This window comes from Caretta caretta, chromosome 4 (assembly GCF_965140235.1).
Source record: "Caretta caretta isolate rCarCar2 chromosome 4, rCarCar1.hap1, whole genome shotgun sequence".
Taxonomy (NCBI): domain Eukaryota; kingdom Metazoa; phylum Chordata; order Testudines; family Cheloniidae; genus Caretta; species Caretta caretta.
Window position 1 is genome coordinate 56390630 of NC_134209.1, and position 27352 is coordinate 56417981.

At 39.3% G+C, this 27352-nt stretch overlaps 1 long non-coding RNA gene across 1 annotated transcript; it reads right to left on the reverse strand.

Moving 5' to 3' along the window:
- Positions 1-5146: 5146 nt before the first annotated feature.
- Positions 5147-27352, reverse strand: LOC142071862 (uncharacterized). Its single transcript, XR_012668081.1, has 4 exons — positions 27035-27352; positions 16188-16273; positions 8651-8779; positions 5147-6813 (listed from the first exon to the last, which is right to left on the reverse strand). It is a non-coding gene; the product is annotated as an uncharacterized LOC142071862 (long non-coding RNA).

Here is a 27352-nt window from a genome sequence, read left to right on the forward strand (position 1 = left end):
TATGTGACAAAGCTTCCTAAAGCAAAATTAGAGTAGTATAAGAATCTTGGACTCAGAGTTGAAACCACTTAAACTTGTGTGCAGCCTACAGCTATTGCACTACACACAGAGATTAAAAAAAATCTGCTTATCCCGTGCTATCAAATGAATAATTAAACCCAAGAAGCTATAATTTAGCATTTTAGAATGTAATATTTTCTTTCCTGGCGAGGATGTATATGAGAAAACATCAGATTTTTACTTGTGGTGTATTCCTATCTTCAATCTCAAATACTATATTTCTATCACCTGTACATATCTATTCTCAATGTACTAGTTTTGCTTTGGAGCTTGATTCATTCAGCTCCTGGAATCTAAGCTGCTGATGGCAGAACATATGTCAGAAGGGGCAGTATTATGTAGTTCAAGCTTCCTGCAATCTCTGCTTCTCTGTGACAACTGAAACTGGCCTGCAAAGCCCAGAAATTATATGCGGGGCTCACCAAGACTGAGAGAGCCAGTGTATTTGGGAGTTGGGCTGCATCATTCTGACAGCTCAAAAAATGTCCCATTGAACCCTCTCGGTTGCTATGTAACATAGTTTGTCACCAAAAAAAATCCCATATTTTCCTATTTTGTAAAAGTCTCCTTCTGCCTCCCACCCCCAATGTAAAAATTTGACCTCCAAAATCATTGACATTTGAAATATATTCAAAATTCTGAACAAAAATTCCAAAACTGATCTAGTTTTAAGTTTGAAACCAAAAGAAACAGGGAACAGGAATCATTTATGACATTTTGGCAAATCAAACTGGGTTACAGTCAATGGACCAGATTACCAGCTAATGTCAATTGTCATGGTTCACTGAAGAAACTGAGCTATGTCAAGTTACATCAGCAGAGGTGACGAGCTAGTGCTTTTACTGATGTTCAAGAAAAAGCATTACTGGTGGTTTGCAACTGGTACAGTATTTACCTAAAAAGTGCCTGTGAAGCTGCATAAAGATCAGGCAGAGTTTCAGCCCTTCTGCTCTGAAGAAAACTTAGCACTATAACAGGGTCAGGGAGGGGATTGGGTCACAGTGCACACATTCAGGTATCAGCCAGCAAAACTGCCCAGCTACACACAGAGGAATAGACAAGTCACATCAACTCTTCCTTCCACTCCAACAATAATATCAGCTCAGTGGCACTTTTGCATTTTCTCCCATCAAGGGTAGTCCTTGTTCATGAGAAAAGCTCCCAGCCATAATCTGTAAAATCACTATCTTATCCTTCAGTTTCCTTCTCAAAACTCGCCTCTTTTGTAATGCATGTAGTAAACTGCAACCTAATAATGATTAGGGCAGGTGGCAAGCTGCGAATTCCTGCTTCTGACTGGCTAAAAGTAGTGCACATCCTATTATTTTTGTTACCCCATCTTCCACTGCCCTTACCCTGACCCTCCTTGTTTGCCTCATCTACCAGTTATGCCTTGTCTTTTAGACTGTAAACTCTGTCATTTTCTGCGTTTGTACAGCAGCCAGAATGTTGTGGCACAAGCTGTTTGAGGCCTCTAGGTTCTACCACAATATAAATGGTAAATAATAATCCTAAGAATAAGAATTGTATAGCTGCAGGCATGCCTCCAGCGAGAACGGGTAGGCAGATTGTTTCTCAGTGCTCCCCATAGGGACGGTACAGTTCTGCCCTCTCCCTATGCAGGGCTATGCCTAAATGTCTCACTTCAATACTTTGTGTTCATTCTGCAGTTCAGATACTCGTGTTAATTTTACTTTCTGGTAGTCACCTTTGTAATAATTGCTACAACAGTGTTGTAGCAGTCTCTACTCTGAGGGTGAGTGAAGCTGAATTTCTAGTGGTTTAGATTAAATTTTGTGTGGTTTTCTCCTAATTGTTTACAATGCCTTCTATCTTTTGTTCTCCATCGTTCTGATGTTATTAACAAAAGCTACCATCCCACCTAAACCACTTGTCCCACTTGCAAAACGTTCACTTTTGGCATCTCCATGGACTTCACATACCTACATATTCTTCAGCAGCAATTAACATGAAAGTCTGTTTTAATATAAATGACTAAATTATTAATAGAAATGGCCTTTTAAAATAAGTACGTCCTATAATGGTGTTAGACATGATTTCAAAATACTGCATAGAATAGTTGATGTTATAGCTCCTTTTATAAAACACTTATAAATTGGAGAACATAGTTATTTACACTTGCCTCTCTACAACATATCACAATACATTGTGTAATCATTCATTTAAAAGAGCAATTCTTATGAATCATTTATTATGATTAATAATACTCGCTACTTTCATTCAAAATGTTATTCATTTTTCTCTACAGTACTGGTCTGCTGTCCTATTTCAGATAAGAAAAGCCATTATAAGAACTGACAGCAGCTTTTCTTACTGAAACTGTGTGTCACCTTCAGTTTTCAATAAGAAGTTAGTATTTAAATGCTTAGCACCTGCACACACAATGTAGCACAATAGCATGGTGCATGGAAATGAGCAAATGATGCCCAATCATTGCTCATTGTGATTTTATTTGTGTTTACTTCTCCTAAACATTGAATTATTAATTTTATTTATATAAATGATTAATGCTTTGCAATGTTCAGTTCAAGAGCTATATGTGGTCATTAGGTTACATTCAAATAAAGGTGTGTGTCGTTTTTGAAGGTTTAAGATATGCACATATTTTGAGCCTCACAGATACTGAAGAATTGTTAGTATGAGATTTCCAAATACATACACATGGACATGAGGCACAATTCAGTATGGCAGTGAGGTGCCCTTTCTACTCTCACACCATAACATCAATGTGCCCCTTTTGGTACTGCCTCAGCAGCCTTGTGGTTCATCTCTCTACCACTTCTGATGATTGATGGTGTAGTACTTAATAAAAAAGTAATAAAAAAGAGAGAGAGAGAGAGAGAAAGGAGAAGAGTTTATTACTTATTTTGAAATGGTTACTTATTCAGTTTTTTGGATCCTTGTGAGAGTATAAGGGACGCCAGTCCTCTGAGGTCAAAGACCTGGAGCTAGCTAGCTGTCTGTTTAGCCCTACCTGTTGTACCTAAGAAAGAGCTGGAACTTAATTAGCTCAGGGGCTAAAGGTAGTGCTCCCAGTGGATGGGTATTGGAGCTACTGCAGATAAGGAATTACTCTAGAAAAACCCAATGGACAGGAGAATAGACTGTTTGGAGCCCATATTTGCTGAGAGTTTGAGGTGAAATCCAGTTACTGGGTTTACTGGTGTGAGAGAGTCTTAGGAAAGAGACTACTTTTTTTGCACAGACTTGGAGTGAAGAGTTAGAAAGGATTTGATTCTTTTGTTAAGAGGGCTTAAATAATGCAATTACCCTTTATTGAAAACAGCTTTTCTGGATTCCTTGTAGAAAGCCCAGATGGAATTAATCCCAGGGAGTAAACTGACCCTGCAAGAACAAAGCTGGGTCTGATAGAAGAAGGGTGCTGGCCTCTGAAAAATACAGGTTTGAGATATTTGAGTGAGACTGTACTCTGCTATTTTTATTTTTATTCTGATCCCATGTTTCACTCAGAGCACTCCAAGAAAAATATCTAGGCTCAACTTTTGTAGGCAAGAGGATCATTAAATGGTTGAGACAGCAGAGCTGTTTAAAACCTGAAAAAAAAATAGTGTCTGCAAATCTGTCATTTTAGGTTATTGTACCAAGTCCATTACCCTGGTTACTAAACACAGATAAGGGTCTACAGAGTAAGTCTACCATGTGTTGTAGAGGGTATAATCTTTGAACAGGGATTTGAATGAAGAGAGTGGAGTTGTTAGTGGCACAAGATAGAGTGAACACCATTATACTACTACTAGAGACAGAAGTCCTCTCTTAAGCCACAAACCAGGAACAGTGATTGTTTAACTGTTCATGTCCCACGTGTCACTATATCTGTGTCCTTTCCCAGTGTACAATCTGGATTGATGCACAGCTACATTCCCTCAATTCACCAACCTAGGGTGCATCGTGACACTGTTTCGCTGTGAGAGCAACCACTCCTGATCTGCTTACACACAGTTTCCAGTATGTAAATCACTCCCAGATATACCACATGAGTGTTATAGCCAGCCACTCATGAATTAATTGTGGCTAATACCAGCAAACTCCCAATCTCAGACTTTCCCCAGAAAATTGCATCTTTTACAGCCCAGAACCCTCCTGGACAATACAAGCTCATATAAAGTACATCATTTCATTAATAAAAAATGATATGCACAAACCTTGTTATCTCAAATAAAGTCCCCCCAAACATTTCAATTTAAACACACGCAGGTTTATTAACAACAAGTTAACAACAAGTTTATTAACTACAGAAAGATTTTAAGTGATGACAAGTAATGAGGCATAAACGTCAGACTTGGTTACAAAATAATAAAAGGTAAAACACAACCAACACCTAACTTAACAAGCTAAGTGAATTCAAAGCAAAGAGTCTCTCTCACCACATGGTGCAGCAGTCTTACTGGCTGAACTCCTCTCAGATAGGTTTCAGAGTAGCAGCCGTGTTAGTCTGTATTCGCAAAAAGAAAAGGAATACTCGTGGCACCTTAGAGACTAAAAAATGCAGATAGTTCCCGCAGTTCAGTATTAATTACCTTGTGCCTCAGGTGTTGATGTTGTGAATAGAGATAAGAGAGAGAGAGAGTGTTTGGGGGTCCCTGTTCTCCTTTCTGATGGCTCTTTTTCTTTGAAAATCATCTCTAGCTGAGGTTCAGGAGACAGCCAGTCTGTGGAAACAGGAACCTTCAGCTGTTCGTTGCCCAGATGTAAATTTCTCGCTATACTCTTTTTCCTGCCAAAGAATGGCCACATCCGATGAAGTGAGCTGTAGCTCATGAAAGCTTATGCTCAAATAAATTTGTTAGTCTCTAAGGTGCCACAAGTACTCCTTTTCTTTTAACTAGGTGATGGTCCATTTGATTTCATTGACACCTGACTGAGGCATCAGTTTGCCTTTTGTCTCTGAGGAATTGGCTTGTGCCTGCTTTTCTAAACTTGGACCATGTCTCAACAATGTCATACAGCAGAATCGTATAACTTTACATATAATGGTGCCCCACATATTTTACTAGGACAATAATAATCAGCAATTACGAGTTTTCAAATGATACCTCACAATTTGTACCAAATTGATCATAGTCTTTTAAAAAGGGTGAACATAAGGATACAGTCTACTAACTCAACCTCGGAAGGAACACTTCTAGGTTTGAGAGGGCGGTTCTGCAAGTCACGAGTCTCTTGCATGGTGCTGTTTATTATAATGTGGACAGTGTCTGCTAGGAACTAGAATGAAACCACCACCTTATTTAATATGTTGTAGACCACCAAGCATGCACTGAATGATGCCTGCTGAAGGCACAGCACTAAACTATTTGAATGTAGATTATGCACAAATACTTTGTTCTCAAGGGCATCCTGACATACAATTATCTTCAAATATTTCATAGTGGTTACTTGCTAATGTACTGTATCTGGATTTTTTCCCCACCAAAGAAAGCTTTAGAGAGAACTTTTTAGCAGCAAAGAAAGAAATTATTTGGAAAATATTAATAAGCATGTCTAATGCCTGATGCTTGAAAGTATAGCTTTAAGTGTTTGATCCTTAGCTAAACTGCAGTCAGTTTGAATCACTCAAAGAGACACAGTGAGTGAAAGAGAAAGGGAAAAATTAAAAAAAAAGGTTTATAGAGGGTCGTTACTTGAAACAAATGGCACTACTTGTTATTTTAATCTACTTCTGGGAATGATTGAAGATATAACCTGTTTATGTTTGGACACATGACATTGAGGGTGAAATTCAATTGTGGTGCATTGGCACATGGCTCTTCATTCCACGTAAACCCCACAATGGGAAGGTTTGGCATGGGTTGGGGAAGGGGCCGCTGATTCCCCAGTTACACAGTTCCTGTATTGTTAATCACTTTAGCAAACTAGCGAGGGAGACTACCACTTCTGTACCATTTGATAGGCTGGATTAGCAGAAGTGGAGGGACCGTGTTGTAGTTTGGGAGGCTGACTTCCATTCCAACAATGACCACTTTATACTCTACACTTAGCCTTCAGTTTAGTCGAGGGATGGGTGAATTTCACCTTCAGATCATATGCTTTATGCTTTCCTGCGTGTGATTACATTTGCAATTCATTAGTCCATTTTCTGATTTTTAACCTTTATTTCAAGTGAAGTTCAAGTGAAGCTTGTGAAAGAGGCTGAATTGTCATTCCTGGAGACTGAAATATCTTATTTATTCACCTGACAGATTCAGCCTTAGCAGTGGCAGTGCAATCTTCCCTCTCTTCAACATTAACCCATCAATATGCTTGTTTCAGAGGGACCTCCCCAAAGGGTGAGAAGAATGTTCAGTCATCATTTAACTCTTCTAGTACTAATCACAAAGCTTTGCAGTGACTAATATGGGAAAACTGAGTCCCTTTCTCCCTCATGAAATAAAGCATCTAGAACCTGTGCACAAGTCACATTTAACACTAAATGGTCAAAATTATATTGATTTCAACTGCTTCACCTTGAATTTTGCTGCTTGGAAGTAATTGAATGGTGTTCAAAATGTTCACATTAGACCCTGACGTGACAAAAAAAATGCACTTTATAAAATCAGTGTAAAATCAATGCAGCTAATTTAAAATTGATAAAAACTGATTAACCGACGAGAACCGATAGCTCTCAAAAAGTAAGTGTAACTGGGGGATCATTATCCAACAGAGGTATTTTTAGTGGTGGCTCCACAGGGTCTGGTTCTTGGCCCAATCATATTCAATATTTTTTTCAATGATCTAGAAGAAAATATAAAATAATTAGTAATGAAGTTTGTAGATGCTACAAAAATTGGTAGACGCTGGGGTAAATAATGAGGAATACATGTCAGTACAGATAATCAGGATCACTTAGTAAGGTGGATTCATTTGAACAATGTGAGTTTTAATACAACCAAATGTAAGTGTGTTCCACATTCTTTCTTTGTAGATGCATGACTTCCAAGATGAGAGTCTGTATCCTGGAATGCAATGATAAGGAAAAGGACTATGGGGCTATGGCAGATAACCAATTAAATGTAAACTCACAGCTAAAAAGGGTGAACTTAATCCTGGGATGTATAAACAAGGGAATATTGAGTAGGCATAGGAAGATGGTATTATCTCTATAGTGAGACCAATGCTGGAATACTGCATCCAATTCAGGGGCCCACAATTGAAAAAAGAAATTAGAAAGGATTCTGAAAAGAGCTACTGAATTGGAATTCATTTGCAAATTGGATACTATTAATTTAGGCTTAAATAGAGACTGGGAGTGGCTAAGTCATTATGCAAGGTAGCCTGTTTCCTCTTGTTTTTTCCTACCCCCCCCCAGATGTTCTGGTTTAACTTGGATTTAAACTTGGAGAGTGGTCAGCTTAGATGAGCTATTACCAGCAGGAGAGTGAGTTTGTGTGTGTATGGGGGTGGGAGGGATGTGAGAAAACCTGGATCTATGCAGGAAATAGCCCGACTTGATTATGTAAAGAGTTGTCACTTTGGATGGGCTAGCACCAGCAGGAGAGTGAATTTGTGTGGGGGGGTGGAGGGTGAGAAAACCTGGATTTGTGCTGGAAATGGCCCACCTGTTGATCACTTTAGATAAGCTATTACCAGCAGGACTGTGGGGTGGGAGGAGGTATTGTTTCATATTCTCTGTGTGTATATAAAGTCTGCTGCAGTTTCCACGGTATACATCTGATGAAGTGAGCTGTAGCTCACGAAAGCTCATGCTCAAATAAATTGGTTAGTCTCTAAGGTGCCACAAGTACTCCTTTTCTTTTTAAGAATGAATTAAGGTCTGGAAAAAACCTGCATTTCAGTAAGAGACGTAAGAAGCTCTATCTACTTAGTTAAGAGGTGACTCAATCAATCTGCTAGTACCTATGGGCAGTGGAGATTTCTTATAGCAGACAGCTCTTCAATCTAGCAGAAAGACATAACAAGATCGAGCGGTTAGAAATTGAAGCTAGTCAAATTCAGATGGGAAATAAGTGCAGATTTTTAACTTTGAAGCTGGAACAGTTTACATAGGCATCTGGTGAATTTTCCATAACTTCAGGTCTTTAAATCAAGACTGGACATCTTTCTGAGTTATGCTGTCACTCAGACAGAAGTTGTGGTCTTGATGCAGAGAACAGGGTGAGGTTCTTTGGCCTGCTATGCAGGAGGTCATGCTAAATGATATAATATTCCCTTCTGGCATTAAAATCTATGACCCATGAACTCATTCCAAACTAACCCATAGCAAACTTCTATTGAGGGTTTACATTTGGCTACTAATGGACATGATTCTGATTCAAGTCATAAGCAAAAAATACAAGGTGCCTTATAGTCCATTTACCATTCCCTTGAGTTATCCAGTCCTACATCCTGAAATATTTGAAAATCCCTGTATATAACAGGCAATTTCTAGGCACTATGTAAAATAGGAGACATGAATGCAGTGTTTCTATGTAGTCTGGGCCTTAACTCATAATGTCCTTGCTCTGGTGGACAGTGTTTTGTAATTCAAGATATATTTCTAGATACGGACCATTTTATCACTTTGAAGAATTTACCTCCTATTTACAGTGGATCTCTCTTTCTATATACTTACCTCCTATGCCCAGTACAGAAGTGAAGGAGTCCTGTAATCCCTTTGTCATTATGTTGAAGTGAATCTTCATGAACTCTGGAAATGAATTGATGCATGTATAGCATGGAGGAGGCTGACCATTTGAAGCAGCTGAATGGAAGCAGACAAGACACTTGTTAAATAAATTTACATAAAGGTTGATTGTGGATAACAAGTGAAACTAGACAGTGTCAATTTCCTGTGTATATATTTTTATACTCCAGAAGTCTTGTTTAACAATAGCTTTCATTTTTGTCTATTTCGTAACACTTTCTCAAGTTCTTCCATTGAGCTATCAAGACATATTTTTAGCAAAATGTTGGCTAAAATAAGATCTATATGTTCACACTTGATTTACACACAAACCAGAGATTGGATGTCCAAGGCTATTTTGTGTTGTTATAAACATCTAATTGAATAAGCCTCTGTATAGTGTCAAGATTTATTACCATCTTAATGTTTTTGAATTCTCAGCTGTCTCCCTTGTAGTCTTCATTTTCCATACACAAGGTTTCTTTAACACCTACTTTAGTATGATAACCATCTTCTCTTAAGTATTTTTCTGTCTCCTCATAGGAGAACTTTGCCTGTTGTCGATGATTGTCCCCTACCTGCCCCAGTGAATACTGAAATAATGAGTTTATTTATTTTACTGCTGATAGTGCCTGTACTGGTGCAAGCTATTTTTTCCAACTTTCCAAGGATGAACTGTCTCCTTCACTAATCTCTTGTTTCTTATGTATGTGGGGGGGGGGGAAAGTCTTAATTATTTCAACTGGCAGAACAATGTATTTACATTCTCCATATTTGGTTTTATTTTCACTTAATACCATCCTGTTATCTTTCTAGTTCTTGTTTCTAGTTCTGTCGGTTTCATATTGTGTCTCATATATGCTACGTTCTTGTCCTTGATTGCATTATGCAAGTCTTTTTCATCTATTCTGGGAATCCAATCCCTACCGCCACTTGTATTGCTAGATGGCATGCAAAACCAGAGTCTATTGTACGTTCATATGCTACGAACATACACTCCTTCCTTACTAGTTTCCAAACACTAGTTACATTTTCATAATGCATTTAATTTCCCCCTTTTAATTCTCTATTTTATCTTCTTCATTTCAAATCTAACTAAATAATGGCCCCTCTTACACTTTCCCATTGTCAGTAGTCTCTAGTGGCTTAGTGCACTCTAAATTGGTACTAAGATTTTTTTCTATGTTCCCTAAGAAATGACCCTATATCGTCTCCTAACTCTAGGAATTGCTTGATTTATAATTGTCCCTTATTGTACCAATTTGCATCAGCATAGTTAAAAATCAATTAATGGTATTACAGTAACTTTTCCTTTCACAAACCTGTCTCACTGAATGACCAGGCTGTATAATACTTTTCTGTTATCAGCTGGACCTATTTCATCTGTTAGGCAAGGACTGGGGGCAGACTGTGCCTTTTCAATATGATCAGTAATATTCTCTTCTCATATTTTTATAGTGGTGTAACTCCATTGATGTCAGTGGAGTTACTCTAGATTTAAACTGATTTAACTGAGAGGCGAATCTTAAGGAGGTGTTCCGTTGTCTCTTTGGGTGACCAGTTAAGCTATTTCTTGCATCCACCTTGCTCACACCTTTTGATGCTAAACAGGTCAATATCTGCACTCAGGAGAGCACCAGCATTGAGACTGTGGCTGGCCCTTCTTTTTATAGCAAGTGTTTAATTCTTTTTCTCAAAAATGTAAATTGATGCAAATAGATCACTAGGAAGAAAACAAAGCCAAAGCCAAAATCATACTTTCAGCCCCAAAGATCATCACTGTCCCTTCAAATCCTAGGGGTCTGAAAAAAAAACCATAGCAATTTGTTTTCTGATTTTTGGAAAGAACCCAAATCATTTTGCAGATGTAGGAAGCAGTGCCATACAGGCTACTGGTAATAGCATTTGAACCACTGCAGGCTTACTACAAGATCATTATTTGGGGCTAAACTCCCATTGACTTCAATTGTGCAAGATCAGGTCTCTGCTGAGCAGCCAGCATGATGCATGTAGATGGCTGACAATTTGAGGCAGATGAATAGAAGCAGTGGAGACACTGGGCATTTTATGTAGGTGCCTTATAAGTCCTGTAAAAAGTGGATATTGGCACCTAGCTACCACACACATTGGTGTTTGGAAATTAAAACCAAAACAAAACTCTTCACAAACGTTAATTACTTAAAGTGCTATATTTATGTCTTAAAACTGAGCCAATGCACATACAACTCCCTGTTGGCTGGGAGCCCTGGAGATTCTGGTCTGCAGTTGCACAGTTGTTAGGGTCATTGGGAAGGAGGGAAGGTGTGGAGGATATTGAGAAATCCCATTGTCCGAGATGAAAGAGAATTGCTGGACCTCAATACAAAGAGCAGGGCTGTAAGGTTTACACAGATGGGCTATGAAAGAGAATTCACCATCGTATCAGGTGTTCAGAGGTTTTATTAAGCTTCAGACGAGCATCCTACCGTTCAACTGTTTATCAGAACCAAACCTCTGAAAATTTGGGGGTTCATCCAATGTAGTGATGCAATGATCAGGAAAATTTTGTTTACACTGGATTTCTTTAGTTCAAAAACTGCATTATGAGACTGAGAGAAATCATATATCTTTCCATGCACTGCTACAGGCTGGGGACTGACCGGCTGAGCAGCAGTTCTGCAGAAAAAGATGTGGGGATTACAGTGGATGAGTGATGGATATGTGTCAACAGTGTGCCCTTGTTGCCAAGAAGGCTAACAACATATTGGGCTGCATTAGTAGGAGTATTGCCAGCAGATTGAGGCAAGTGATTATTCCCCTCTATTCATCACTGATGAGGCCACACCTGGAGTGTTTTGGACCCCCCACTACAGAAAAGATGTGGACAAATTGGAGAGAGTCCAGCGGAGGGCAACAAAAATGATTAGGGGCTTGGGTACTTGACTTATGAGGAGAGGCTGAGGGAACTGGGCTTATTTAGTCTGCAGAAGAGAAGAGTGAGGGGGGATTTGATAGCAGCCTTCAACTACCTAAATGGGGGTTCCAAAGAGGATGGAGCTCGAGTGTTCTCAGTGGTGGCAGATGGCAGAACAAGGAGCAATGGTCTCAAGTTGCAGTGCGGGAGGTCTAGGTTGGATATTAGGAAAAACAATTTCACTAGGAGGGTGGTGACGCACTGGAATGGGTTACCTAGGGAGGTTGGTGGAATCTCCATCCTTAGAGGTTTTTAAGGCCGGCTTGACAAATCCATGGCTGGGATGATTTAGTTGGGGTTGGTCCTGCTCTGAGCAGGGTGTTGGTCTAGATGACCTCCTGAGGTCTCTTCCAACCCTAATCTTCTATAATTCTATGATCTCTAGAGATTAGCTTGCTGCCTCTGAATATGAAAAATATCAATATGAAAATTCACCAAAATTTGCTGGTCTGCCAGGAAGAAGAATGGGACCTAATGCTGTAAGCTAATCAACAAACTTTAACGTTTAAAGCTCATTAGCATCAGTTGAGTCAGCATCAGTAAAGATCATCCTAATGAGCAAACCGTATTTGATTGCAATGGCTGATATTTATAAACTTGGGAGAAGGGGTGGGGAGAGATAGTGAAATTTGTTAATCTGTTAATTCTGAATCATAAATCATTCATTTTCCCTCCTGAGTGCATTGCATTTTATCATTTACAAATTAGCATCTTCCTAGCTCTTTTTCAAAATCTTGCTATCACAAATTTAAATTTGCAGTACAACCTTGCTACTTATGACATAGGAATATACTAATTCAGGGTAAACTTTGTAATGATATAATTAGTTTGTAAAGCAATATTTACAGAATGAGCATGTAGAATTACATTTTAAATACAAGAGAAAATTCTGTTATAGTAGTGGGATTTTGGCATTGACATCAGTTGAGTGTCAATTCAATGTATATAATTCAATATTCATTGTACATTATAGTGAGATGTGTCCATCCATTGCATGTCCACCAAACTGAACACTGAGATTTGCATGGTCAGCTATTCAGACCCAGAGTAGGGTGGTAGATAATGTGGTGACAACTCCAGCAGTGACATACTAGTAAAGTTATTTTTCAATTCAGTAGTTTTCACACCTTAATTAGACCAACAGCAAAATATAAGCCATGAAATTCAGAGTTCTCAAGCATGCACTGGGTTCATGCCTGCTGTGGAATGCATTAGTATGGTGTAGTGTACTCCTTTCTCTGCATTTGCCCAGGTCAACTTTGGGACATCGTCCCATACAGGGCCAGCCCACAACATTTTGGCACCTAAGGCGGGAAGCTCAAATGACTTCTCCATATCCCCTTGCTTGAGCCAAAACTTTGAAAGGTCTCAATTCTGCCTTCTTCCTGTTCTACTCCTCTCATTGGGGTAGGTACTGCTCTGCTACCTACCCCAATAAAGGAGAACTGACAACTTAAAATGCCTTGTTCAAAAAGTTTAAGTAACACTTAACCTTCAAACGCTTAAACAGTAAATGTAACTTTTCTTGTCTGCATAGTAACCACTGGCATTTTTATCTGTTTGAATAATCAAAGTGTTGCTTTCCTTGCCTTCTTGGTTGCAAAGATTTGAACTGCTTCCTGAAGGTCCACAGTCTGTGCCAGATCATGCTTTATTGAGATGGCTGCAAGCCTCTCCTGTGTCATTGTGGAGCATAGATGTGTTTTTATTAACTTCAGCTTGGAGAAGCTGTGTTCTCCAAGGGCAACTTTACAGGAAGTGTTAGAAGTATGCGCAGAGCAACAAAAACATAGATGCTTTGAATTACATTAAAAAATTCAGCAGCCTCACTAGAAGCTGATGTTGCATCACTGACCACCAAGTTCAATGAATGAGAACTGCATGGGACAAAAAAAGCTCGAGGGTTTAACTCTCGGATCCATGTCTGCACTCCTCTGTTCTTTCCTCTCATGTTGGCACCATCATCGTAGCCCTGACCTCTCATGTCAGCTATCACAATTCCCGTATCTTCCAGCTTTTTAAGAAGCACATTTGTCATACCAGCTCCTGTAGTATCATCAATGTCAATAAATTCTAGAAAATGCTCTGACAGTCACCATTACAGGGACATTTTCACTAGGTTGCATTGTTGTTACAAAACGCACCATTAAAGTGATTTGTTCTGTATGGCTGATGTCAGGTGTGCAGTCCAGAATTACAGAGTAATATCTTGCTGACTTCAGATCTTCCACAATCTTCTGTTTGACTTTTATTGTCAGTAACTGTATGATCTCATTTTGAATTGTTTTTCCAAAGTAGTGATGTGTTTACATTTCTTGGGTGGTGACTCTTCTTAGATGCTCCTGGAGTACAGCATGAAACTCAGCCATCAGCTCCACAATTTTAAGGAAGTTTCCATGGTTTGGCACATACAGTTGATCTGAAGTGCCACACAGTGCTAGGTTTTGGGTAGCAAGCATTCTCACAATGGCAATGAGCCTTTTCAGAACATTTTGCCAGAGCCCTTTCAGAACATTTTGCCAGTAAAGAGACTCCGATGCAATCTTCTCTTGATGCTGATCATCTATGGTGGCCTTTAACCTTAGTCTCATCTCAAGCTCTTTCCACCTATGGAATGCTCTCTGGTGATTTGCTGCCTTCTCATGGCATGCCAGATTTCTCACCAGATTTTTCCAGTCCTTTGTTCCTGTAGAACTCAATGTGGCTGGAATATCAGACTGGAAGAGTTTGCAACAAAAACAGTATGCAGCATTCTGGGTTTTTGAGTACATAAACCATGGCATCTCCACTTTGTCACCATTGGGGATTTCATGCCAGTCATGTGTTGGATGGAAACTTCTATTTTCATTGTGTTTGGGGAGTATGACATTTTTCACTTGCTGTGGCCCATGCAGTGCAAGGAAATCCCTCAGGCTATTGCTCAAGTGGGTCCACAGTCCTGGATCATCTAGACTTAAGGAACTAAACTCAGCAGCAGCTGTTTCTTGCGCCTCCATCACACTCTTCTCTGATCTACACTTTTCTTCAGGAATGTGCATGGTTACATTAATTTGAGATGGAGATGTGGATGCTGCAGTAGCTGCCAGGTCACCTGCACTCTGACTAATGGGAAGATCACGCATCTCCTCACCACTCACCACTGGGGCCGGAAGGCTCATCGTGAACATTTGTGTCTATGTATCTCAGGAGAGCTCCTTCCTGCTTAGATATAAAAGCTTCCACTGCTTTCTTTCTTTTTTCTGAATGCTGCCCCAGAGGGGCTTTTTCTTCTTTCACTCATGATTGCTGTTCTGTGCCAGCTATAATGGCTCTCAACACTCAGTTGAAGGGGACAAATACGCCAGCTGGTAGCAGGGCCTGAGTGAGGGAAGATATCAGCGTCTTAAGGGCCTAATTGGCTCCTACTACTTCAGCTGACTACCTGTTCTCATCAAGTGGGTTCAGGGAAGCAGCAGGAAACAGGAAGCTCCCTGAGAAGCCGGTGTTAATCAGTCCAGGCTTCTGGGAGTGCTAGAGAGGTACATAAGAGGCTCCTCCTCCTCTCTCTCCCTGCAGCTCCTGCTGCTTTCTGTTATTCCCTCTCACCTTTTCTCCTGCCTGCCTGTTATGTCTTTTGTGCCCTCCTTCCTCTAGCACATAACTCCATCATCTCTGTGCACCTAGAGCAGAGAGAATACATATGCACCAGCAGCAGACACAATTTTCTACACTTTGGGTCCTAGTGGCATCCCCCTACCCCCACTGTCTAGCATCTGAGCAGCCGTCTCAGTTCTCCTTATGGAAAGGCCAGCCCTGGTCCCATCCTTGTGTCCTCTTTAAGCATGTCTTACAGCTCCAGGGGTTCTAGGCAAGGGGGAGTGTCTGTGCTTGGGGGAGCATAGGACAGTCATTGTACCTGGCTGCTGTACAGTGAGCTGAAGGAAATGCTTCTGGTACTTTTATTGAACCCTTTCGTACACACTGAAACAGGCCCTGTCAGGCCCATAGTGTATGCTATTTAGTATTCAGTTTTACTGATATAAAGAACTTTTGTGCATTCCCTCCAAACAGAGTATTTCTGGATAAAAATCCTAGAATTTCTGTAGCCAGAATTAAGATTTTTGACTACTATCAGTCTTGTCCCCTAAGGAATTGTGCTGCCTCCTAGCATGGGAGAACAAATGCTAAACTTCGTTTGGTTGAAATCTGCTGTTTCCCTGAGAATCAGAATGGGAATCAGAGAATGAGAATTTGTCTCTGATTATGTGGTAGTATGTGGTACTCTTTGACATTACATTATAACAATTTAATTTTTATCCTTTCCCTCTCCAACTGTAATGAACTTTTCAACTAGCTTTCCTTTTTTTGCAAAAAGTTAGTGTTTCTAGTTTGTTTTTTATCCCTACTGTAATGTGTATCTAAATAGACAACTTTGTATAAATTTATCTACTCTTCCCTAAACTACCTGGAAATCTCTGACTCTCTTTTACTCTCCCCCTCCTCTTTTTCAAAGGCAGAGATTCTTCCTCAAACTTCTGAAGAAGTTTCTCTTACCTTCTGGTCAGATCTTTCATAGTTCCATTCAGGGACTAAAGCGTCTAGGAATAAAGTTGTCTTCTGGTTCCATTTTATTTGTAAATCTGGTCAAACAGTAAAATTAAGAAAATAAAAACCAAATATTGCAAATATTTGCAGGAATAAAAGAATCACATTTCATAGAATAATATCAGGATTGTAAGGGACCTCAGGAGGTCATCCAGTCCAACCCCCTGCTCAAAGCAGGACCAATCCCCAATTTTTGCCCCAATCCCTAAATGGCCCCCTCAAGGATTGAGCTCACAACCTTGGGTTTAGTAGGCCAATGCTCAAACCACTGAGCTATCCCTCCTCACCTTTGGATTGCTGTGACTCATTGTGTCACATTATTCATGCATATTTGGAAAACTACTGTGCATTTGTATAACACTTCATGAATTCCAAACATGTTCTCACATTTTGACATGAATAAATATTGTTTGAAAAGACAAGGTGATCTCTGCTGTTCTTCTGTTTTTAAAAAGTCATGGTTATCCAATCAAAGAGCATAAAGAAATCTCATATGACTTCTGGGACTGATCACAAAACATAGATAGCAAATAGCGAATGGTAAATTAATAACAGGTTTCAGAGTAACAGCCGTGTTAGTCTGTATTCTCAAAAAGAAAAGGAGGACTTGTGGCACCTTAGAGACTAACCAATTTATTTGAGCATAAGCTTTCATGAGCTACAGATGCATCTGATGAAGTGGGCTGTAGCTCACGAAAGCTTATGCTCAAATAAATTGGTTAGTCTCTAAGGTGCCACAAGTACTCCTTTTCTTTTTGGTAAGTTAATAGTTCATGAACAACTTATAAGATAAAAAGTATTTGCAACTTTTCTGCAAATGCTTTCAAATATTGAATCTAGCTGAAAACATCAGGATTTGTTTGTGAATTATTTGCTAACCAAAAAATGGGGCTAAAGCCCCAATTCTGAAAAGGGATCTATCCATGTGGATACTTAAGCCTGACTTCAGTGGGACTCTGAGAGTGTTTATCCCTTTCTAGGATCAGGGCTTAAATTGGTAATGAATATTATTTGTAAAGAATAGTCCAACCAGTTCTATTTATTTGTAGAGGCAGATATTTTACCTTTCTTCAGAGCTATAGTTGCAATTTTACAGCTGTGACCAATGGCAATGGCACCATTTTCATTGGAATAGGCCTCCCGAATGCATCAATTTATTCTGTGGACTATAGAGACAACACCAAAACCTCTTTTCCATGGAGGTCCTGGGCCTATCTAATAGTCTGGTACTCTTCTTGTCTTCTGCAGAGCTGCTTTTGTCACAGAGATTATGAACAATTTGCAACCAGCGATGATTCCTGCTAACCCGATCTAGAACTCTTGAGGATTTTAGAGGTTCCTTGGACTAAATAAACAACCAGTCTCACTCTCTCTTCTATATACTCTGCATAGATGCTTCTTCGAGTGTTTCTTTGACATACATTTAATTGTGATCGCATTTTTGGAAAACACTAACCTGGAATGGTAGAAAACATGCAAGACAAAACATAACTTCCAAGTGATCAGAAGAGATTACAATAGTGGCAGCTCCAGATAATGAACCACATGAAAGCAACTGGAGAGAATTAATTGTATTTTATCTTCTTAATAATGTATTACTATTTGATTAAACAAGTATTATAGTTGCCACAGACAAGGTGTGAGATTGCCATTTGGAGGCCTGGGAAGGGGATGGGGGGACTTCTATCACAAGAAGTGGTTCTCAACATGAACAAGGTAAAGAATCACTGCCCTAAAGTCTCATTCAAGAATTAGTCCAGCTAAACCTTGTGTACATGACATATGAGTGCATAAGAGCTTGAGGTGATATGACTACAGACCTCTTTAGGTAATGAACGACCTCTAGGTACATGGGGTAAAATCTTGGCCCCACTGAAACTAATGGGTACTTTTTCCATGTATAGAATGGTGACAGTGTCCCACCCTGTATGTTTTTTTTATTAATATGTCTATTGGACTCATTAAAGAGCAGAAAGGTACATCTGTTTGGACTATGTTATGCTTTTGTCATCTGCTTTTCAGTATGGCTGTGAAAAGCTGGGGCCAGGAATCCAGTTACCTAATTCCTTTCCAGTTTCAATTAAACTGTTAATTAATAGATATTTGTGTCTGACATTTAGTAAAAATGTAAATAACATGGAGGGAACAAAACAGTACACAGCACTAATGAAGTCAAGCAGCAGGATTTTTTTTTCATCTACATGTAAGTGGGAGGTGAGGGAAGGAGGAATATAGGTTAAAAAGAATCAGGTAGAGGGAAGTGTTTAACAAGAAATTAAATTATTCTGTGTTTTTAGTGTTTCATTAATTTTAAATATATGAAATCACTGGGTGGATAAAATATGTATGCTCATGCATATAAGAATGGATGCTCATGTTTGGTTGTTGTCATGTTGTAACCTGAAATTACTTTGGGAGGGATTATTTCCTCTAGATCTTCGCATGGATGAGGACTGTCTGTTCATACATTTCCTCATGTCTCCTACATGGAGGATGGCAGGCACTTTCAGCATACCCCAAATGGTGATGAGGTGCCTTTATCAGGTCTAGGCTCATTGTTTGGATGTTCCAGCTCCCTATTTAGAAACAAAGACTTTATTGCTATTATCTCCTTTCCCACACAGTGGAACTTCCCTTCATGTGTATCCCCTGGGACAGCAGGGGTATGGGAAAGCTGGCAGGGGTGACAGTGGCCTTTGCTGGATTCCCTGGGGTCTGCTGGGTTTGGGAAAAGGACCTTCTGCTTTTTCCTTGAGGACACAACAGAAGGATTAGAAAGAAACATCATGAGGAAAACAAGAATGTATAAAAGTAAAAGATCCAAGACTTGTTTCCCCCTGAGTATTCTAACAGCAACTTGACAGCTTAAAAGAAATGCCTTGGACATTCAAGATTCATTAACCATATAAAACTCTTAATGCACTGTATTAACCAATTACCATATTAATATCATTCTTTTCTTACTAGGTGGGTAGAGTGGAAAGTAAAAGACAGACATGTTGCAGCAATACCAAGAACGAAGTAACTTAATATTGATGTACTGGAGTGGAGACACTGAGCATACATTTCAGTGACAGTATGCTCTAAAGAATCTGATACAGTATGGAGAGCTACATTTGCTGACACAGAGCATTTTAAAGAGTATTAATGAATTTGTCTATATATATCTCCCACAGCTGGTTTAGAGCTGTGCAAATACCTGATTTTTCAGATCAGTTACCAAATTAAAAAAAAATACACACAACTTTTCAGGTCAATCCAAAACACAAAGATTTTGGTGAAGCAAAATTTTGAAAAATGTTGTATTGGTTGATCCAAAATGAAACATTTTGTTATGATTTTGTGTGGGTTTTAAGCTGTTTAATTTTAAAAAATTAAAAATTGGAAACAAAATGTCTTTCTGAAATAAAAAGTTGAAATGTTTGACTTTAATATTTAAAAAATATATATTTTTGTCAGCTGAAACACTTTGTGAAAACTAACCAGAATCTGAGAATTTTCAGTCAACCCAAATCTTCATATTCATTTTTGTTTATTGTGAAAAAAGAATGGCTGGAATAACTTTGTCCAGTTCTAGGATGGCTCTCCTCGGCAATTCTCCTTATATGAGTCTGGTCATTCTGTCTGCTTCATACATCCAACCCTCTGAAAAAGTTTGTACCAAGCCAGATGCTACCTTGCTACCTATTTCCATTTTTTTATAGTAGTAGCTCAGCAAACCACTAGGAAGTCAAAATATTCTTTCCTTTTCTTTATGCAAAGGTGTCCTTAAAAAATATAAGAAAGGTGAAAGACAGAGACAGGTCATTACATACTTATCAAATCTATTGCAGAGAATCCTATGTAGAAATGAGTGACTTTTTTAACTCCTCAGAGGACATGTAAGGTCTACAAATAAAATCCCCAAGTAATTTGTAGGAGGTTCCAGAAGGCTCCTGTATTTCCACTTCTTTCACCCAATCCATTAGCTATCAAAGCCTTTTTGGGACCACAACTCCCTTTCTCAGCTCGTTCTCTTCTAAGATTAAAAAAACCTTCTTTATTATGTGATGCCTTAAGAAAAGGCTTTCACAGCTTCTTCCTAATGTAGGATGGATCTAAAGCAGTCCATTGGTGTAAGAAACCATCTAACCCTGCCCCATCTGCTGCAGTTCAGGTTAAAAGAAGCCATAAGTCATTACACATTCCATAGCATTCTAGTCTGGGAGTTGCTACAGTAAATCTCTCTCCTACTCCTAGGGAAAGACACTCACAAGAATCCAGTCCATGGATTTCCTGGTCGATAAGGCTGATGTCAGCCCCTGTACATGTGTCTCCTTAATACCAATTAATCTGGAACTCATACTATGTTTAGCTATCATATTATTTTTGTGTATAAACAGCTAATGGGCTGCAGTATCCTAGGATCCTATCAGGAGTAAAAGTAGGGGAAGGCAGAGGTGTTTAATGCAACAGTTGCTCACTATTCTCTCACTATGAGGGAAAAAAAGTCATGGCTGAATCCCTTATTCACTTTATCTCTCTGCTAAAACAATGTAGGTCTATCAATATAATCTATCTCTATCTGCCTATATACAAAAGAAGCAAGTCAGAACAATTCAGAATTGCTTTAACTTGGTCCTTCCTCTCTCTGCACATAGGTTGCAGCAGATATTTGCATTGGCATTTGATGGGTTAATGTATCTTAGGGCTCTTGAGTACTTCTGAGCAGTGTTCCCATGTATGTATGTATTTTAGATTGGCTATAGATAGTCTAAATATGTGAATTGTGGATAGATATCTAACTAAGAATAGGTATCTAATATTAAGCACCAAAATGTGAAAATTTTGGCCTGCTTCCTGTTCTAAATAATTGGTAGGTGGTGAATCTGCTAACCTACTTAACCTTGGAGATATATTTTCCCCCTATACCTGCTAATAGATTTTTTTTTTTAATTCCAGGTCCCCTAGGTATATTTCATTTCGTTGATGACTCAGAATGATGCTGCTAAATGATGGATAACAGACTACAAATGACTATGATTTTAATATATGTATAAAGAGATTTCTCCAGAGATTTTTCAGCCCCCAACTAAAACCTCTCCAGTGCATCATCAAGGATCTACAACCTATCCTGAAGGACAGGCCAGTCCTTGCTTACAGACAGCCCCCCCCAACCTGAAGCAAATACTCACCAGCAACCACACACCACACAACAAAAACACTAACAAAGGAACCTATCCTTGCAACAAAGCCTGTTGCCAGCTGTGTCCACATATCTATTCAGGGGACACCAGTATAGGGCCTAATCACATCAGCCGCACTATCAGAGACTCCTTCACCTGCACATCTACCAATGTGATTTATGCCATCATGTGCCGGCAATGCCCCTCTGCCATGTACATTGGCCGAACCGGACAGTCTCTACGTAAAAGAATAAATGGACACAAATCAGATGTCAAGAATTATAACATTCAAAAACCAGTCGGAGAACACTTCAATCTCTCTGGTCACTCGATTTCAGACCTAAAAGTGGCAATTCTTCAACAAAAAAAATTCAGAAACAGACTCCAACGAGAGACTGCTGAATTGGAATTAATTTGGAAACTGGACATCATTACATTAGGCTTGAATAAAGACTGGGAGTGGATAGGTCATTACACAAAGTAAAACTATTTCCCCATGTTTATTTCCTGCTATCCCTTCCCTCCACCACCACTGTTCATCACACGTTCTTGTCAACTGCTGGAAATGGCCCATCTTGAATATCACTACAAAAGGTTTTTAATATCTCACCTTACTTGATCACTCTAGTTACAGTGTGTATGGTAACAACCATTGTTTCATGTTCTCTGTGTATATAAAATCTCCCCACTGTATTTTCCACTGCATGCATCCGATGAAGTGAGCTGTAGCTCACGAAAGCTTATGCTCAAATAAATTTGTTAGTCTCTTAGGTGCCACAAGTACTCCTTTTCTTTTTGTGGATACAGACTAACACAGCTGCTACTCTGAAACCTTTTAAAACTTTGGAACATACCAGTTCATCTGAAAGATTTCACAGATAGGGTGGTCTTGGGAAAAGGGTATGTACACCGGTGAAAGATGTTCATGAATATTTTATAAGTCTTTCCCCTCTGAAAGTAGTCACAGACTTCCTCTACTGATAAAACAAAACAAAACAAAAAAACAACCAAAGGCTTTAGAGTGGATCCTGCTGAATGTTGTGCTTATTAGGAATCACTGTAGATGTTGTCATAATATACTGGCCAGAGTATAGGAAATATAAATAAATGGGGTTTTGTGCTAGAAAACTCCAAATGAGTAATTTTAGAGCAAACATAAAGCATATAAATGTCCCTAAGAACTTTAGTGGCTGAGACTGAGTCGTGAACATCCTTCTCTATTAAATTAGTATTTGATGAAGGTGCGGGTTTTGGTGTTTTCAAAGTGACTTTGGGAGAACTGTCTCCCATGAGCAAGACAGCTCTCCTTAAATTAGATATTCAAAATCAAACTGGAATTGAAGGTAACACAATAAATAAATAAATAACCTTACACACACACACACACACACACACACACACACACAACTCAAATGTAAATGGTTATGCTCCTGATGAAAGGCCCAAGAATGTAAAGTGTGTGTTTGTTCCAGCTTCATGTCATGTTAGTTAAAGCTGTAAGGGTCACACTTTCTTGAGATTGTGTTGTGGTGAGATATCAGGTCTTTTTTTAAAGAACTGCACTCTTGTGGGTAAAGGAGATGCTAGACTCAGTCAAAGCTAATAATTGTGCAGCCAGACACAGCATTAATGGAACAGATTCTATTCCAATTACAAATGTATTGGGAAAATAGACTGTGGCTCCCAAAATTCTCAAAGCAAAAAAGATGACCCTAAGGATACATCTATACTTGGAGCTAGGGGGGGGTGGCGGGTGGGGGGTGAGTCTCAGCTCCAGTAGACATACTTGCACTAGTTCTCATTGAGCTCAAAATAGTAACCATAGTAGCATAGGCAGCGGTGAGCCCTGACTTACACACCCTCAGCCTGAGTTTACAGGATGGTTGAGATGATAAATAATAGGCCAATTGTCCCTGAACACTTTATAAATGAATAAATTAAATATATATTAAATACATTAATTACAGAGGTGATATTCACTAAACAGATTAGCAACCTTTTTGGTTACCTTAAATAAGAGATACTGTCTCTGACTAGTGAGGGAAGAAAGGCTATCTCAAGCAGAAAATTCACCTCATTAAGTTAGAGAGTCAGGTTTCTTCTTGTGTGTATTTTTTGTATTTGATTGTTTAAATTATGTAGGGAGTTTTCCTTGACCCTTAGGCCTTGTTTGCAATTGAAAGTTTTACCAGTCATACCAGTATGCCACATGTGGACATTCTCATTTGTATGCGAGTGGCTTTTTTTAGTTTAGCTTAAACCCCTTCTGAAGTGTGAGAAACTAAACCAAAATAGGAAGTTTTATATAGGAAGTTATATTTATATAACTATATCACTTTAAATTCACACCTTCGGTTATTCCAGAACAAAAAATCCTATGTAGATAAGGCTTTTGAAATCAGTGACACCCTCCATCCACTGGTCTGACCTGACTGTTTTGCTTAGATAGCACAAGGCAGCATAAAGCTGCCATACATGGAAATTGTGGGGATTCCTCCTGCCTTGGGAAATCCACAGGTGATGTAAAGCTGCTTCTATATTATGCCCTTCTCGGCCTCTTACATACGGGCTGTGGCTGAGCAAATGGAGTTGTGGCTAGGTTAGATTGTAGAGGATATGACCCAGTGTTTTTTTCCCCTCTACTAAGTCATTCCACTTTAAGAATTCCTTTAAAGAAAGAGCTTTTGTACCTTGCAGGAAGTATTCTGGATATACATCTCTTTATCCTACCCCTCTGCAATGTGCTGCACTGTGCTAATTTTCTATTCAGAAGAATCTGAAACTAATATGTACATTCTATTAGGAAAGAGAACAGAACAGATGTCAAGACCAGACCCATTTTAATCTGACATTTAAAAAATGGGAATGGAGAGACTTCTACACTGCATACATAAATTAAACCAAAAGCAGCAACATAAAGTTAAATACAATATTGTTACTGGATCTAAAGTGTTTGTTGTGTGAATCTAAACTATATGTAGTCTCTTGCATGTTCTGCATTGAATATCTTGGCAGAGCTGCTATTGAACAGAATGGGAGGTTTGCTTGAGAATAACAAGGAAAAAAAGGCAGAAGACAATATAAAATTCCCATTGACTCCAGTGAGCTTTGGATCAGGCCCAGTGTTTAAAACATAAAATTGAGCTCTACTCTGTAGATCTGGCAGTAGAGGTAAACTGACAGCATGCACCTCATAGACAAAAACAAATGAAACTCCCATTCAGAAGGCTTGAAAAAACCAAACTAGATTGGACATTTTTGCTTTATGAAAGATACATCAGCTACTTCTTCTGGTATTGTCTTTAACATAAGCTCCAGTGAGGATCACCTGAAGAGAGTCAAAGTAAATGCTTAAACTGGGAAATTTGACAGATGTACACTTTTAAAAGAACCACTGTGAACTAAGAATACCATAGAAGAATTGTTGGGTAAAAAATCAAGATAGCTGACCTTTCAAGATCATTAAGGGATATTTTTATGACAGTTGATATTTCTTAGCAGTGAGTTTATCACCACAAGAAGTATATTTCTCAAGTCAAAAAATGCCCGTTTTATGATGAATTTCATTTAAACAGTTTTAAGGGCTGTGCTTACAAGGTAATAACTTAGAAGCTTAAAGGAGTATAATATCAGTTAAAGATGTGCAGGTTTTAAGAAAGCTGGAGATTAAACTAACCATAAATTCTTAAAATCCCTTTTCAGTTCAACTTGATCCATTTACTCTCCTCTCATCCCCCAGTTTTCTAGAGAGGGATGTTCTTTCTTTATCATACATACGCACTATTACATTATGTGATGCAATATACGCTTTAGAATTGTGCCATATGATTGTACAAAACAAAATGGTTGTGCATTTCTTTCTCTAGGCAAATTAAAGGTAAATATATATATTTTAATCAAGTGGGCAGAACAGTTGAACTATCTGTCGTGAATAAAGATACACAGGGTTAAATTAATCTCTTTTATAACTTCATTGACTTGTATTCCATTACACTTGCTGGTATTCTCTGCAGTACTGGGGAGGGAAGAGAGACCCACACATACTGGTTTAAAGAAATGGAATAGCTGACTACCAGTTTATGAAAAATAATGAAGCAAATCTTCCAGGGGTGTGGCATTTCCAGTGAGTCTTAAGGCATTTGTCTATTCATTCCTGAAATGGATGATATTGTGGGAGATGGTCTGATTGCTGTGGGGAAGCTACTCCCTAGGCAAGACAAGCCTGGGTGGACTTACTGACATATAAATATATATGTCAGTAATATATAAATATATATATTTATTTATATATATATATATATATATATTTATATTTATATATATATATTATATATATATTTGCAGTTAGAGCAGAAGAATGAGGTGCCATGAGCAACAAAGCTCTCATGAGAGTCAGATCTTTCCAAGAAGGAAAGAGGAAGATGGTCTTGTGATACAGTGGTTAGTACCCCAGTAGGTGAAGATCTCCTATCACAGACAGGAGCCAGTGGAGTGCTATACCTAGACAGATATCTGGTGAGGTAAAGGCCATCTAGACAAGGTCTCAGAGCCCATCCCATTATTAGAGGTCCATGGATGTGAAGTCAGAGTCAAAGACAAAATAATCTTAGAATGAAGGCTTGTCTTCTTTTATATGAATGATATCTGCTATGAGACACATCTGTTGTTGAAACATGCTTCAATGTGCCCAATACATCAGACATAAAGTGAAGATATCAGATAAGTAGGGTTGTGAAAACTATGGCATGGAGGAAAATAGTATGTTTTGGTGTGTGTTTCTTTTTTACTTCATGTTTCTGAAATATTTACGTTCACATCACATATTTTAGAGGGATAGTCTGTTGGTTTTTTTGGGGGGGTGGAGGGTATAGCAACATTGAACTCTGATTTCAGTTTATGAATGAAATATATTTTAAAAATAAAGTGATGGAAGGAGGTTACAGAGGGACTTGACAGCAGGATAGTGACACTACTGTCACAGTCTCTGTGGAAATCGGGCTTGATCTAATTAACAAAGAACTAGAGCCACACAAGGACAAAATTAGGGTGACCAGAAGTCCCATTTTTAAAGGGACAATCCTGCATTTAAGCCCTCCTGCAGGCAGGGCCGGATTAACTCTCCTGTGGGCCCGGGGCTATTATATTTTTGGGGGCCCTGTATACAAGTCTTTTTCCTAATTTAAAACAAAATAATCATAAATATGGCATCAAGGCTATTAATGCTATACTAAACTTACCTTTTAATTAACATAAAGCTGTTTTGTGGTTACATTTCAGTCTTAAAACATGTAGAATAAAGTTAATTCAAAATGGCCTGCTTCTTTCCTTAGAACAAGTGGTATATTAGTTTCTTTCTGGGAGGAAGTTTGAGTACAGGAGGGGGCTCCAGGCTGGGGCAGAGTGTTGGGGTGCAGGAGAGGGTGAGGGGTGTGGGCTCTGGGAGGGAGTTTGGTGCAAGAGGGGATTCTGACATGGGGCAGGGGGTTGGTGTAGGAGTAGGAGTATTGGAGTGCAGGAAGGGATGCAGGGTTTGGGAGGGAGTTTGGGTTCAGGAGGGGATTCTGACCTGGGGTAGGGGGTTGTGGTGCAGAATGGGGTGTGAGGTGCAGGCTCCGGCCGGAAGGTGCTTACCACAGGCGGCTCCCGGCCAGCAGTGCAGCCTCTGGCTGGGCCGTCACCCCAAAGACCCTCCGGCCCAGGGCCCTGGCCAGGAGGAGGTGAGTCCTGTGTGTGCCAAAGCCCTGCACAGCGCAGGCACAGGGAAGCCTCTCCGCGCCTCAGCTAAGCTCTGGAGTGGCGGGGAGGATGAGATTTCCAGCCTGTTTGCACTCCAACCCTGCAGGCTCCACAGCAGCCCCCTGGGTAAGGGGTTAGCACCCTCTTAACCCCTCCTCCCCCCGGGTCCTGCCCCCAGAGAGAGCGGGGCTGCTCTGTCCCCTAGGCACCCTC